The 16,959-nt window shown below is 38.0% G+C and overlaps 1 protein-coding gene across 10 annotated transcripts in view; it reads left to right on the top strand.

Moving 5' to 3' along the window:
- The window catches only part of Nckap5 (NCK associated protein 5), a 927,122-nt gene that overhangs the window by 260,624 nt on the left and 649,539 nt on the right, over positions 1–16,959 (top strand). The window lies entirely within an intron of this gene.

The following is a 16,959-nucleotide window of genomic DNA, read 5'->3' as shown; positions in this document are numbered from 1 at the left end:
TACCTGACTTCAAACTATATTACAAAGCAATAACAATAAAAACAGCATGGTACTGGCACAAAAACAGACATGAAGACCAGTGGAACAGAATAGAAGATCCAGATATGAAGCCACACAACTATAAACAACTTATCTTTGACAAAGGAGCTAAAAATATACGATGGAGAAATAGCAGCCTCTTCAACAAAAACTGCTGGGAAAACTGGTTAGCAGTCTGCAAAAAACTGAAACTAGATCCATGTATATCACCCTATACCAAGATTAACTCAAAATGGATCACGAATCTTAATATCAGACCCCAAACTCTTAAGGTGATACAAGAAAGAGTAGGAAATACTCTGGAGTTAGTAGGTATAGGTAAGAACTTTCTCAATGAAACCCCAGCAGCACAGCAACTAAGAGATAGCATAGATAAATGGGACCTCATAAAACTAAAAAGCTTCTGTTCATCAAAAGAAATGGTCTCTAAACTGAAGAGAACACCCACAGAGTGGGAGAAAATATTTGCCAACTATACATCAGACAAAGGACTGATAACCAGAATATACAGGGAACTTAAAAAACTAAATTCTCCCAAAACTAATGAACCAATAAAGAAATGGGCATGTGAACTAAATAGAACTTCTCAAAAGAAGAAATTCAAATGGCCAGAAAACACATGAAAAAATGCTCACCATCTCTAGCAATAAAGGAAATGCAAATTAAAACCACGCTAAGATTCCACCTCACCCCTGTTAGAATAGCCATCATCAGCAACACCACCAACAACAGGTGTTGGCGAAGATGCGGGGAAAAAGGAACCCTCTTACACTGTTGGTGGGAATGTAGACTAGTACAACCACTCTGGAAAAAAATCTGGAGGCCACTTAAAAAGCTGGACATCGATCTACCATTTGATCCAGCAATACCACTCTTGGGGATATACCCAAAAGACTGTTACTCCAGAGGCACCTGCACATCCATGTTTATTGCGGCACTATTCACAATAGCCAAGTTATAGAAACAGCCAAGATGTCCCACCACTGATGAAGTGATTAAGAAAATGTGGTATCTATACACAATGGAATTTTATGCAGCCATGAAGAAGAACGAAATGTTATCATTCACTGGTAAATGGATGGAATTGGAGAACATCATTCTGAGTGAGGTTAGTCTGGCTCAAAAAACCAAAAATCGTATGTTCTCCCTCATATGTGGACATTAGATCAAGGGCAAACACAACAATAGGATTGGACATTGAGCACATGATAAAAGCGAGAGCACACAAGGGAGGAGTGAGGATAGGTAAGACACCTAAAAAACTAGCTAGCATTTATTGCCCTTAATGCAGAGAAACTAAAGCAGATACCTTAAGGCAACTGAGGCCAATAGGAAAAGGGGAACAGGTACTAGAGAAAAGGTTAGATCAAAAAGAATTAACCTAGAAGGTAACACCCACGCACAGGAAATCAATGTGAGTCAATGCCCTCTATAGCTATCCTTATCTCAACCAGCAAAAACCCTTGTTCCTTCCTATTATTGCTTATACTCTCTCTACAACAAAATTAGAAATAAGGGCAAAATAGTTCCTGCTGGGTATTGAGGGGGGGTAGAGGGAGGGGGCGGAGTGGGTGGTAAGGGAGGGGGTGGGGGCAGTGGGGAGAAATGAACCAATCCTTGTATGCGCATATGAATAATAAAAGAAAAATGAAAAAAAAATAAAGTCTTAAATAGAGATACTTGAAGGATTGGTTTGAATTATCATAGAGGATTTCTTTTGGGGAATAAGGAAAAAAAAATAAGTTTGATTCGGTTGTGTTATGTGGTGGCATATTAGAAGAGAGATCAGACCTTTATGGGTCGTTCAAACAGTCTGTAGTTATTGGTGATTTGTTATGTGCAAGGTTAGCTTTACTTCTTTATAGCAGTTTCTTTCTCTATTTAGTCTTCACACCATTTTGTGTGATAAGGATTTTATCTTTCAGAGTAGGGAAGCTCAGAGCAAATGGCAGAGCCAAATTTTAAGCTAAGCCTATCTGACTATAAGTCATGTTCCCCCATTATAATTCCTGCTTCATGGACTCAGTCAAATAGTAATAATAGCAATGTAATTGCTGCTATGGGTTCAATTGTGTCACCTAAAAGTTAATGTGCTAAACTCCTAATGCCCAATATCTCAGAATGTGATGTTGTTTCCCTTTATGGAAAGAGGAAATTTGAACACAGACATGCACAGGGCAAAACACCATGTGAAGATAATATCAGGGTGATTTTTTCTGTGAGCCAGCAAACACCAAAGACTGCCAAAAAAGCTACCAGGAGCAAGGGAAGAGCCAGGGAGGTTTTCTTCCTTAGCCCTGAGAAGAAACTAGCTCTTTAGATACCTTGATCTTAGACATCTAGTTTCCAAAACTGAGACAATAAATTTCTGTTGTGTAAGCCATGTAGATTTACGTTGTTGGGGCAGCCCAAGCAAGTGAAAACACAGTGTGTCTTTAATTTGTGCAGTTAGAAACCAAGGATAAATTCCCTTGAATTCCATGTTGGGTATTTTAATGTGATGTGAGAAGCATTTAGGAGCCATTGTAAATTTTAAGAAAGAAAAGGATCAATATAGAGTAAATGATTCATGTTTTGTGAAATCCAGCTTGGGTCAGTTTGATTGACAGAGCTAAGGTTTGGTAATATAACACCTGTGAATTTAAAAATTCCTTGCAACCATCTTGTTCATTTAGTTGGGGTTTTTCACTATGCTTACTAATTTTGTTTATATTTTTTATTTGAATGGACAAAGTTCATCAAACTTTACCTTAATTAAACTCCAAGCAGAGTTTTGTTTTTGTGACAAACAAACTTTTCTGGCCTTATCTGCTGGATGTTGTATGTCTTGGTTATTGAGTTACTTCTCCCTGTTATTCTCATAGGCAATGAGTAGTATGATTGAAAGAGAAAGAAATTGTGAGAGAGTGGGGAAGAGGCTTGTGAAAATGTTATGTAGGATGGGGAGATAATTTATCTTTGGTATATATGTGACATTTGGGGCTTGATTTGAATGACAGTAGGATCATTTTCCTAGAGACAAATAGAGACTACTACATGATGATCTGATAACTCCAAGAATTTCTTTAAAATATTTAAACACACCACTCAAATAATTTTACTACATGGGCAGTCATACATGTTACCCACAAAGCCAAGTGACAAATACTGCTTGATACGGAAGTCTTACTTGGTCTAATCTATTCAGACCCAAACAAGCCTTGGGTATTTTGTTTTCAAGCAAATCTTCCACCCTGTCATGATCTGTGGGCAGAAGCATTCCCCTGATAGTGTTGAAAAAAGTTTGTGTGACTAGGAATTTCTGGGTGACGCTGAATGAGTTCTATAACACTGCCAGCTCATCTGCTTTCACAGATGGAGAGCGCCCCGGGGAGAAAGGTTGGCAGGCTACTCTCCATATCCCCAGCCTGTGGCCTGTCTTTAACTTCAGAAAGCTTCTATGTTTGAGTCTGAGATGTTTGTTTAAGTAAGAAATGCATTCATTAGTTATTAACTGTTTTCTCATGGATGGTGATAGTGAGGAGAGGGTAATTATGATGATGATGATAGAAGTGAATATTATTCACTTAATACCTAAAGGTGAATTATTTCAAGATCAGGTGAACAAATCTGTCTTTTAAATATTTCTGTCTACTGAGGTCTGCCAGACCCTGGGTTACACATTTCACAATGATTTAAAGCTTTAATGCTGTCTCCCTGGGTCTGCCATTGAGACCAAGGATTTTTACTTTACTCTGCCTTCTTGGTGACTTCTTTGATAAAATGAATTGTTTTTCCCCTCATAGGACCTAATTCTGTTCTGTCTTTTGAGGTCCTTCCAACAAAATGGTATGTGGGTTGATTCATTCATTTGAAAGATTTGTATAATCATTTCTAAAGCTCATCCTGAAGGGTTTTAATATCTCGTACTCACTTTGCCACACAAAAGCTTTTTGGAATGAACCCTAAAGCCCCAAATTTAGTCTTTAAAATTTATAGTGCACCGTGTTCTTTCTGGTTCTAGCACCTTTAGCCCCTAGCACTTCCATCCCCAAGGTTACCTCCTTCCTCTGGCAAGTGCATGTCTATTCTGATCTCTTCTTTTGGGTGGCCATCTCTTCAGAGAGTTTTCCTTAACCTCAGCTTCTAAGGCCAGGGATTTTACTAGATGTGCCTAGTAAAGCATTTGGCCTTCCATAGCCTGAGCTCACTATTTTGTAATTGGATACTTACAGTCTAGACAAACCTATAAAAATTTCAAAAGAAAAGATTGGGCTTAACTCATTAGTACCTAATACAGTGTCTGACTTGCAAAAGTCAAGCCACAATATTGGATGAAAGAGTGAATGAAGAAGGCACATCCTCACTCTCACACTTTCCAAATAGTGTTTTTGCTCATGTGAGTCATCCATTCTGCAGGGAGCTCCTCTCAGAAGGCAGGGCTCTGTCTAATTTCCTGGTGTTCTGAGTACTTGGTAAAAGGCCTGATTACAAAATAAATGGAGACTAATGGAGTAATAAACAAATGGGGACCAAGATCCCTGACAAGAATCTCTTACATCTTCTTTCATCATGGCTTCTTAGTATTTACATCTCACAAGCAAAAGCTCTAATACTTGGTTTGCTTCTTAATTGCCTTTTGACAAAGCATCGTGATTTTCCTTCTCAATATTTATATTGTAGCTCTGAAGTCCTTGACAATCGTTTACCTTGCTTCATAGATAAGAGATCAAAAGGACCCTTGTGGCAAGAAGGGTAACATTGTTTATTAATTTCTATTTATTTTATAGGCTCAGTTAGACAGAAATCTTGAAACAGGTGGTAGAAGTAATATTTTCATAAATATTGGAACTCATAGCTTTATATCGTGTATCAATCTGAATGCTGCACTAACTCAGTGTGAAAGGTGAATATAATTTATGTGTGGTTATAACCAGCAGCATTTCCCTCAGTATTCCAGATTCATTTTATAGAGTTCAAAGATGCTTGTTTTTGTTTGTAATTAAAACTGCAGCACTTTTTTTATTAACTATTGCTCACACTTCAGTGGTTTTCTGAATATTTCTGGGGCCTCTGGTAATGACTGTTATGCAGGTGCAGATGAACATGAAATAATGTGCATATATAAGCATATTTTTGATAACTGAAAGCTTTCATGTGCTCAACTGAAGTTCAAACAACTTGGAATGAAGAGGCCAACAAGTTCTTAAAATGCTGCTGGATGTAGGATTTTGGCAAGTTCAAACTGAGTTTCTTACTCAAAGGCTTAGGGATTTCCACTCAAATCGCTAATAAAATAAGCATCATGTCCAGTGCCTCCGTTAGTAGCTCTGTCCCATGCATTGACTTCTCTGGTATAACATCCAGAAGTCTAGTTTCCAAAGATTGCTGGTTGGTTCAAATGTGGGACTGTCAGATCAGTCAGTGGTTCTGGAGTCAGCAGACAGACAGATTATTTGCCTAATTAGAGAACCTATTTTCTGAACTCGAGTGACTCTAAATTCAATTCTTTGCTTAGAACTTTTCCTGAAAATCAATCAAATTATAGGTAGCTAAGGGTCAGCTTTAGGCTCTGTTGCCTTCTAAGAGTGTCATTTTCACAGTTGCCTTGTGACTTAATAATGCAGAGGATTCCTCTATATTCTTAGGCATTTCAATGACCTAGGTTCTCTCACTGCTAAATTAAATTGTCTTGTTTGTATTTGAGTGTAATGGGCCCTGGGGTATATGAAGCATTTCGGAGAAAAGAAACAATCTTTGTACTTGTAAATGAATATAAAAGTAAAATAAATTTATTAGATTTTAAGCTTCCTAAGGGGAGGAAGCTATGTTGTTATTTCTTTATATATTCCATAAGCCCCAACTGAGTACTTAAATTATTCCAGTCATTGCTCTGTGTTCCTAAAATATAAAGAAAAAAACTGTGGCAGTACAGTAGTTATCACCGTTTTTAGGGACTTTGCCACCTAATGGGTAACATACAAACAAAAACACATAATTATAACTATTAGCGGTCTACTACCTAAGATATGTACTTAGTATAATGGCAATATAATTAATCAGTGTGTCTGTGTGTGTGTGTCTATATGTTCAACAAGGTAAAACTTACGGAGAAGGCAGTGAGAGCACAGTGCAGTGGGGGTTGAGGGTAAGAAAAAACCCAGCTGGCAATGAAGAGTGCTATTGTGTTAATGATGGGTCCATCGTTTGTTCTAGTTATGGGTGAGGAGTGAGGTAAAGGTCAGATCTTGGAGGGTGTTGTATGCCAATTTAAGGACTCTAAACTTCACTTGTAAGCAACAGAAAGCCTTGGCATGGTTCAATTCTCCTTTGGTGGTTGGGCTGAGGAGGAGACTGAAGTAGCAACACTACGGGCAGAGAGTCCCATCAGCAGCCTTAGACACAAATGATGAGGGCCTGACTTAGTGGCACATATTTTAGAGAAAACAATAGTAGAGTTACAGGATGGGGACTGATATTGTAAGAGAGAAAACAAGACTCCCAGGCAAGAAATGTGGGTGACCACATGGATGGTGGAGCCATGAAGGGATAGAAAAGGAAGGGTGGGTTCAATGGGAAGTCCAGACATTTCTTTTTTGGCATGTGGAGTACAACTTTTCCATAGGTCACTCAAATGCACATGTCCAAAATGTAGTTAGATATACTCATCTGAATAGCAAAGTAAATGTCTGAGCTGAAGATCTGGACCTGGGAGCCCTCAGGAAGAGGATAGAAGTTGGCATGATGGAGAGGCAGAGAACTCTCTAGGGAAGTAAAGATGAGAAGAACTTGGGGGCCGAACAGAGGAACATTCAGAATATCAACACTAAAGAAGGACATAACTATATAGCTAGGTACATTCTTGGTTCCCAATGCAATGCTTGGCACATACCAAATTCTCAATAAATAAAAGTGACTATCTCATCAATAAGTAAATTCTGAACTTGTGAATGAAAGGTAAAAGGTACAATGAGGTAAACAAATTTTAAGGCAAAGACTTCACAATGTACTTTCTGAAAAGCCTTCCTAAGTTATCAGTAGCCAAGCCCCACACCCCAGATTGTTGCTTGATTTATATGGGATGGGGCATAGACATAAGCAAGAGTGTGTTTGTATACACAGACAAACACACACACGCACACACGTGTATTTTTGATTCTGACTTGTGGCCAGAGTTAAGAACTTCCACTCTAGAGGAAATAAGAGGCAGCTGCACAAAGTGACAGGGAATAAAGTCCTGGCTGGACAAATGGAGAAGGAACCAAGAGAAGAACAAGGAATGTTTTTCTAAAATGGAAAAGAGAGAAATTAAGATTTAAGACCTGAAATTTTTAAACTTAATTAAATTGAACTATGAAACCAAGTAAATGGTCTACCACACTCCCCCGGGGATGGACAACTGGAATTGTAGCTTCCTGCTCTCTCTGCCCTGCATATCATAGGGACATTACACAGGACAGCCAATAAGCCAGTTATCATGGGTGGGTATTCAGATCGTTCCTAGAGGCTAAAATAGTCTCTAACTACCAAATAGAAGCCACCGGTAGACGTCTTTCCTCTCATGGGTCTGGAAGGGTAGGAAACACAAACTTGTTCTGTGAAAACATACAGGCACTGACTGTATGTAGGCTTTGGGTAGCATCGCAGTGAGCTTTCCAGGAATTGCCCATAATCTAGTTGTTTTGTGTTTGTTTGGATAGGTGAGTGTTACCATGTGACTGCTACCTGCCATTCTCAGGTGTGGGTATATGTTGGGATAAGTTTGAAGGCCACTTCAATGCTGAAGATTTGATAGAGATGCTTTAAATAATATACAAAGAGGGTTCTGTTCTAATCAAGATATTGCTAAGGTCACCTGGAGGCTAAACTGTTGACTCAATGCATTCTGAAGGTTAACTTCAGTTTCAGGATTTTATTGATGAAGGAATTTTGTATGAAAAGAATTTAGTTCACCACCCAACATTACCCAACATTCTCTTGCAAATGAGAAGAGTATAGAGGAGAAGGGAGGGGATGGAGGGGAGGGAAGAAGGGAGGGAAGGGGAAAGGGGAAGGTAAGGAAGAGGAAGGGGAGAGGAAACACTGAGATCCAGTTGGCTGTGACACAAGTTAGAAATATGTGGACCATTCCATGTGGCTAATTATCAGCTTTGGATGTTAGACGCTGCTTGCAGACTGTTGTATAAAGTAGAACACTGTGTTTGCTGCTGTTCTTCCATGTCAGTCTCTAATAAACACCAGAGTATGCATTAGGAGCTTCCCTCTGGTATGATCTATTATCTACAATTCCCAGGCTAGTTATCCCTTACCTGGGACAACTTGGATGCCCATGGCCTTGGCATCTCAGCATTAACTTGTAAGCTGACTCCTGAGTGAGAAATGTAGTCTGAGAAGGCACAGACATCATGGCAGTGTGTCTGACCCCTGGGGAATGGTGTGTCTTAGATCATAGGATATGTGTATTGCCCAAGGACAAGCCATTTTGCAGAGACAGCAGGTAAGCTTTATGAAAAACTGATGCAGTCAAGGAATTACTTTTCCTCAGAAATCCTAGCATGTGTCAGTCTTACCTGAGCCTGGAAGCTGTGAATAATTATTATATTAGTTTCTTCATAAACAGTGGCATGAGCTTAAACACCAGGGTTTCATTCATTAATTCTTTATTAATTAAATAATTCATTCATTCATTTAACATCTTTTGGTTATCTAATATGTGCCAGGCCCTTAATTAAGTACGGAGGTTAAGACAGTGGGCTACAAAGGACACGGGTCTACTCTCCTAGGGTTTGAGAGTACTGAGTGTGAGGTGTGGGGAGGGGGGAGAAGACACACATTAATGGTGCAGCATCTTGGCTGGGAGAAAAGAGTACCATTATTGATTGGTGATGGCGATGTCTACCACTGATAGTTGGTATGGGATGGGGAATAGTAGCACCACATTTTGTCATCCCAGTTCTGAGAGCTGGTGTGTTTTCCTTGCCAATGTGTGAGCACTATCTGGTGGCTAAAATAAGTAATTGCAGGAGTATACGTTCTTAACTAGTCCTGGAGCTGAGATTTTCCAGTCTTTTATTGTGTGGTGCTCTCTGGTCAGTTCCCACAATTTTATGGGATAATAGGAGGGGGATAATTATATGCTTGGTTAATTTTGTTTAGTGGTTAGCATTACTTAGGGCTTCCTGCAGAAATATATAATACGTCAAATTTTCTGATTTTAAATGAACAATCCAATTGGAATCCATCTCTTCGTAGAGAATCATGTAGAAACTCACCGTTAGAATTCTGTTTAGATGTGCTTTTCAGATTTAATGTGTATATGTATCACCAAAGGACCTTGTTACAACCCAGAATCTTGGGCTTACTCCTAAGAATTCTGATTCATATAAATGGGGCCTGAGATACTAAGAAGCTGCTTGTCTGAGACCACACATAGAATAGCAAAGGTGTAAATACCACTCATCACTGTATAAACACAAAGATGAACATAGATAAATTAAAGAACTGGCTAACAAATGGACCATACTTTAAAGCTACTCACTAGAACAAATGATACTGTTCCCTAAATTCTTTTTTTTTTTTTTTAATTTTTGGCAATATCAAAGTTTGAACTCAAGGCCTTACACTTGGTAGGCAAGCACTACCCCATGTAAGCCATACCCTGACCCCTTTTGATTTTAGTTCTTTTTCAGGTAAGGTCTCATGGTTTTTACCTGCACTGGTTGGACCACATTCCTCCTACCTATGCTTCCCACATAGCTGGGATTACAGGCAAGAGCCACCACATCCAGCCTCTGTTCCTTAACTTCTTCCTATGAATTCATTTTCATATTATTTGTTTTGTTATCCTAAGAATAGAATGCAGAAAAAAATACTGGTTGATTGAGGTCTTTGGTTAGTTGCATTCCAGACAACTAAAGAGTTATTAGACTCCTAGAACACTCAGTATATAGCACAAACTGTAGTTATTTAACTGTAACTTTCTTTGTAAAATTGTAGCTGTTTTGTTTTACTACAAAAGTGATACTTGTGCACTGTAAGACATTTAGAGAATGTAGAAATGCATAAAATAGAACTTAAGAAGCCAGTGTTGTGGTTCACTCCTGTAATCCCAGCTATGAGGGAGGCATAGATGGGAGGATCACAACAGGAGACTGGCCCCAGGCAAAAAACCCCAGACCATATCTGAAAAATAACTAAAAGCAAGACAGATTGGGGGGAAGAGGCATGGCTCAAGTAGTAGAGCAACTACTTACCAAGAGCAAGGCTGAATTCAAACCCCAATATTGCCCCCCCAAAAAGGAAGAGGAAGAAATATACCCTCCCAAAACTTACTCCTCAGCTTTGATAACACCGTTATACAAGTTTGAACTGTGCAGTGTGTGACCTTTTAGGCTTTTTGATGGCCTTGTATAAATCTCATCAGTCTTGTTTGTATCTGCACATAAATACTGTAGAGAGAAAAAAAGAACATATTTGTTTCTTTCATAAAAGGAGAAACTTGATTTTAGGTTCCAGGATGAGATACAAGGGGCAAAAAGTAAAGATCTGTCTCTCTCTATCTCTCCCTCTCTTATCTGCACTTTGCTTTATGACACATACATTATAATATTAGGAATATCTTACCATATAAATGTATACATTTATTTGCATTTGCTGCTGGTCTTTTAGTGGTGTTGGGCTGGTGCCCTTCATATGACTATAAATCCCAATTTTCATTATGCTATATCTCACAAGATAGCTTATGCAGAGATCCCCGGGTAAGCAGAAGGCCACTGTTCTTGTACACATCAAGCTGACCATCCAAGTAAAGATAAGGGTGTGCAGAGTTTTACTGTATTTTCAGCTTAGAAAGATTGGACTTGGCAGTTTGGGGATTCAGAGAACATGAAAATCCTGGTAACTTTCCTCCCTTTGGTTGGCCCAAAAGACTGAGACTATCTCTAGCCCTGGGATTTCTTCCCAGCCTTGGATGGAATCCAGTTTGCACACATCTGGACTTCTGCTACAGGGCAAGGTGATCCAGAAAAGAGTTCCCTTTCTGAGGATGATTCAAAGGACATGCTAAAAAGGTTATTATTATTTCAAACTGAGACAGATCTGCACATTAGGGTTTACAGGAAATGTGATGAACTTTATTAATTTATTGGTTAGGGCAATGGAATGTCAAATAACGTTTTTTGACCAATACCAAGGTGGAATGTGAACTCCTGCAGCAAATTCAAGGAAGGTTGTATGCAAACCCTATTTAGCATGCAGCACCATTGGCTGATTATGTAAATAGAGTTCTACCATTATATATGGACTACAGTTACTGATGCAGTGGGTCTTAATAGCATGGTTACATTATCTGGATATTGAACGCACCAGGATTTTTTTTTCTGGGGCATAAGTTACTTCACTATTAGGATTTCTTATAAAGCTTGTTTAATGAAATAATTAGAAACAAATTGCTCAGATCCACATAGGCAAGATAAACTCCTTCACAAATCACCACTCCACAGTCATTCCAGATTGGGCTTCTGGAAAAATATCCTTATGGACTTTTATCAAGGAGAATGAGGACCACACAAGGTTTACATTTAATACTTGATGATCTTCTGACAATGATTGAGCTACAATTAATAAGCTTAGCCTTTCTGCAGTTAAGATGTTCCAAACTGGGGTGAGACAGAATACCTGCCCTGACTCTGCGGCCTCTGGACCCACCAGGCACCAGGCATGGAAGGGAATTAAGGGCAAGTTCATCACCCTGCTGTTCTTCAGCTGCACATCCCACCTGTGATTTCCCTGCAGTGGAAGAAGCAATTGAGTACAAAATTTGGCAGATAGGAGCTGAGAAATTGGATTCAGGTTTTCCAAATTGCTTATTCTGCAATAATTTGAGACTTTATATTAACATTCAGACTATTTAGCATCTAATTTACTCAAAGAACTGGGGAAAAAAGCCTGTGTGAGGACCCTATGGAGTTCTTTCAAGGTTAGGACTAAATTTTTCTTTTAGTGCATGAGTATACTCTTTGGCTTATTCCAGACTTTCTAAATTTCACTCATATGGATACAATCTTCATGATTTTTCCAAATCCCAGTAAGACGTGTGTTATCATTTCCATACCTGTTACACTGTTAAAAATATTTGACATTCAGGTTGTTGTCCATTTCTTTTTTAGACATTTAAATATATGCTAGATTCATTTCATGTTTCTCACATCACAGTTCTCACCATGCATGGCCCATTTTAGCCTTCTTACAACATTAATAATATCCTAAACAAACACCAAAAGAATATAATTTTGTAACATAAGTAACTGTAGCAGGTAACCAAAGTTCCAAACACAGTATAAAATTATATGAAACCCTAAAAACTCGGTGCTCTGCCTCAGAGTATCACCCCTGCTTTCCCATTAACTCCTAGTAACCACTGATTTTTTTAATGTCTCCATAGTTTCGCCTTTCCCAGAATGTTATATAGTTAGAGTTGTACAGCATAGCCTTTTCAGATTTGTTTCTTTAAGGGTAAATATTTAAGTGTCCTTCATGGCTTTTCATTGCTTGGTAGCTCATTTCTTTATAACAGTGAATGATATTCCAATGTCTGTATGTACCACAATTCATTTACACATTCATCTGCCAAAGAATATTTTACTTGCTTCCAAATTTTGACTATAATTACTATAATTATGAATAAAGCTACTATAAACATCCATATGTAAGTTTTTGTATTGACATTAGCTTTCAGTTCCTCCCCCTACCCCACATGATGTAAAATTTACCATCTTAAGTATTTCCAAGTGTGCAGTCCAATACTGTTAAGGATATTCCATTGTTGTGCAACCAATCTCCAGAACTTTTTCACCTTGTAAAACTGAAATTCCATACCCATTAAATAATCCTTCTCCTTTTTTTCCTCTTCCCAGAGCCCCTGGAAACCACCATTCTACTTTCTGTTCTTATGAATTTGAGTACTCTAGATACCTTACAATATGGAGTCAGACAAAATTTGTCTTCTAGCTCCTGGCTTATTTCTTTTTTATTAATTTTATTGTTTTTACATTTATTCACATGTTTATACACTGTTTGGGTCACCTGCTCCCAGAACCTGTTACGCCCTCTTGTTCTCTGATCTGTTGAAGAGAAAACATAGGAGATAATAAGAAAGACATAGCACCTTTGCTAGTTTGAGATAAAGAGAACTGCTGTACAGAGAAAATCCTAGCATTGCTTCCATGTACATGTGTATTGCAACCCATATTGGTTCATCTCTACCAGACCTTTTCACTACTTCCTGGTCCCCTTCCCCTTAAACTGCCCTCTGCCAGTTTAAGATTACTTTGTTTGCTCCTCTACAGTGAGCACATCAACCACATTCAAGTTTTAGGTTTCCTTCCCTTGTCCTATTCCTCCCATATGCTTTCTCCCCTTAGTGTGAACTATATAGGTTTCTAATATAGACCTATTATTATATAGGTCTATAGACATAGTGACTATATAGGTCTATAATCCACATATGAGGGAGAACATGTGATTTTTGGCCTTCCGAGCCTGGCTAACCTCACTTAAGATGATGTTCTTCAGTTCCATCCATTTACCTGCAGATGACAAAATTTTATACTTCTTTATGGCTGAATAAAATTCCATGTGTATAAATACATTTTTTAAATCCATTCATTGGTACTAGGACATTTTGGCTATTTCTATAGCTTGGCTATTGTGAATAATGCTGCAATAAACATGGGTATGCAGGTGCTTTGTAATAACCTGAGTCACACTCCTTCAGGTATATCCCTAGGTGTGGTATTGCTGGATCATATGGCAGATCTATGTTTAGTTTTTTAGGAAGCTTCCATTTTGTTTTCCAAAGTGGCTGTGCTACCTTACATTCCTACCAGCAGTGTACGAGGGTTCCTTTTTTCCCACATCCTCACAACATTTGTTGTTAGTGGTGTTCTTAAGGGTAGCTATTCTAACAGGAGTGAGGTGGAATCTTAGTGTGGTTTTGATTTGCATTTCCTTTATGACCAGGCATGGTGAGCATTTTTTCATGTGTGTTTTGTCCATTTGGACTTCTTCCTTTGAAAAAGTTCTGTTTAGTTCAGTTGCCTATTTCTTTATTGGTTCATTGATTTTGAGGGAGTTTAGTTTTTTAAGCTCCTTATATATTCTTGTTATTAATCCTTTGTCTGATGTATAGCTAGCAAAGATTTTCTCCTACTCTGTGGTCTGTTCAATTTAGAGGCCATTTCTTTTGTTATGCAGAAGCCTTTTAATTTCATATAGCCCCATTTGCCCATCTTTTCTCTTAGTTGCTGGGCTGCTGGGGTTCTACTGAGGAAGTCCTTGCCTATACCTGTTGCTTCTAGAGTATTCCCTGCTCTTTCCTATACTAACTGCACAGTTTTAGGTCTGACATTAAAGTCCTTAATCCACTTTGAGTTGGTTCTAGTACAGGGTGAACATCTCTACATTTATTTAATTAAATGATTTATGTCATTGGTATTGTAATTTCCTTATATGGATGTTGTCTGTGTTTCATAAGCTTTATACTTAAGAATTACATTTCTCTTCTGATGAAGTGTTTGCATCGCAATAATGCTACTGAGACATCTGAGTATCACAGACCTGAACAATGATTATGCACTATTTTCCAAGAGCACAAGAAAATTCAACAAAGAGAACATTAGTACTAGAGGGAAGGATGTGACCCAAAAGTTTCCTATGGTATGGTCAGGGAGGTTCTGAGTTATGATGATTTTAGCAGACGTAAGGAGGATGGGAATGTTGAAAGATGTTTTGAAGGAGGAGTAGCAGTTAATCAAAGATTTATTTATCACATAATATGTGGAAAGATGGGTTCTAAAACCTGTCTTTATTCATTTGGTTTGAAACATAGTCAGAGATATGTACTTATTTAAAGCATCTCTAAGGTGAGTTTAGTCAATGAACCTTCAAATGGTGTTGAAGTTGGAGACAAACATAAATGATACTTCTAAGAATATCAGCCTTTGAATCCAAGAGAAATGTTGATGTTACTGACAGAAGTAGCTAAGCTACTTGGGTTTTGGAATGAGCAAGCAGTGGTGAGATATTGAGGAAGTATCTCATAGTGAATAGAAAATAAGAAGCAGATAATCTTTATTGTCTCTTCCAGGCTTAAAATTCTATATAATCCCCCTTTTCCTATATAATAATATAGAGTGCATCCACCTGTTTTCCCACCACATCCTCATAATTCCTATAATGAAGCCTTCACAGTGGACCTAGTTCTCTCCTCATTGTCCCCCAACTAGGCACAGAATTTCCCGTCCCTGTTATCTTTGCTCATAATAATTGATCCTCCTGATATTCCCTCTTCTCTGAGCCATCCATACATGAGTCCCACTCAGGCTTCAAGAACTCCTTTAAATCTCATCTCCTTTGCCAGAATAACAAGACTCTTATTCCTCTCTAATTATGGCTTTCTGCATATGCTAAAGATTCATTTGATCTCAACATTATCATTTAACTTTAAATGTATACATGCATCTCTTACTAACCTAGAATATAAACATAGAGGATAAGGACTCTAGATTATTTCCATTCTTTATTCCTTAGAAAATCTAGGATGAAGATCAGTGTAGAAATATTTCACGATAAGATTGCATAGAGGCATTTGTTGAAATCGTGCAGCTCAATGAATCTGCATGTGATTAGAAAATGTAAAAGAAAATGAATGGGATTGAAATAGCCACAATGAGAGGAAGGGAGCCTAGTAATGAAGTACTAAGGTGTGGAGACAAAACCAAGCCAGGACAGCATATTAACAGCCCAGAAAAGAAAAGTTTTTGAGCAGGGAGGGGTGGCTCCCATTCCTCACTGATTCAGTTAAAGCAATGTGGGTGAGAACATGTATTATTTTTATAATAAAACTTTACACAGTGGGATGCATATAAAAGAACTCATTCTTCCATTCAGATTTGAAGAAATATTTATTGAGTGTTTACTATGTGCCAGACACTATGAATATGACCTAGTGATGTTATAAACAGGTTTGTTCTTAACGTCTACAGGGGATATCATTGCAATTTACATGCCACTTGGTATCATCCAGAAGCTATGAGTTACATTATTTCATGTGGAAATAGACTTTTTTCATGTGGAATCATACTAGGAGCATGTGCCATTATTTGCATGGAAATCTAAACATGCACAAGTTTCTGATTGTGACTTCAGGCCTAGGGATTTAACTATGAAACAAGGAATACTTTTTCTCTTCTCTCACATACTTTTCATAGATCTTGAATGAGAGATTCTTTTAAACATGATAGCTTAAAGGAATTCTATTGGCAAGAAGAATCTGAGTTTTAATCCTTGAGTGATGGTTTATCATATAAAATTGCTGTTATATTGGGCAGGTGATGAAGAACCTGTGTCTTCCAGTGGTCTCCATTTGGTTACAGAGCATGTTAAGAGAGTTGGCAATTTCGCCTGAATGAATCTCATTTGTTATATTCAGGTCAATAACCATCTTACATATTCAAAGGCCTGCAACACTGTTTTTGACATATACCATAATTTCTAAGCAGGGCCCTTTCCGGAGAAGAGTTAAACAAGAGAAAATGTAATCCTTTAAGTCTTGCATAGGTTATATTTTGAGGAGGAAGGATGCCTGAAGAGCAAATCCATTTTGAGTATTAGGCATTTTTTTAAATGCTGAAATTACATTAGGCAAACTTTTTAAAGTGACTTCATTAACTTCTTGAAATTGCATACACATTAATAGGACTTTTATTATTAATTCTTCTAATTTGTTTATACAAGTCTTTGAAAGGGGTCTTATTATTTTCTTGAGTCTAACTATGCATTGATGAGATTCATTAGGCATAATGGAATCTGTCAATTTATCACCCAGATGAAAAGCTTTTTCCACATAACCTACACTTACCCTTTATATTTAGAGGCACCTCA

This window comes from Castor canadensis, chromosome 4 (assembly GCF_047511655.1).
Source record: "Castor canadensis chromosome 4, mCasCan1.hap1v2, whole genome shotgun sequence".
NCBI classification, from domain to species: Eukaryota; Metazoa; Chordata; class Mammalia; order Rodentia; family Castoridae; genus Castor; species Castor canadensis.
Note: the sequence above shows the minus strand (reverse complement) of the source record. Positions and strands in the feature narration are given on the sequence as shown.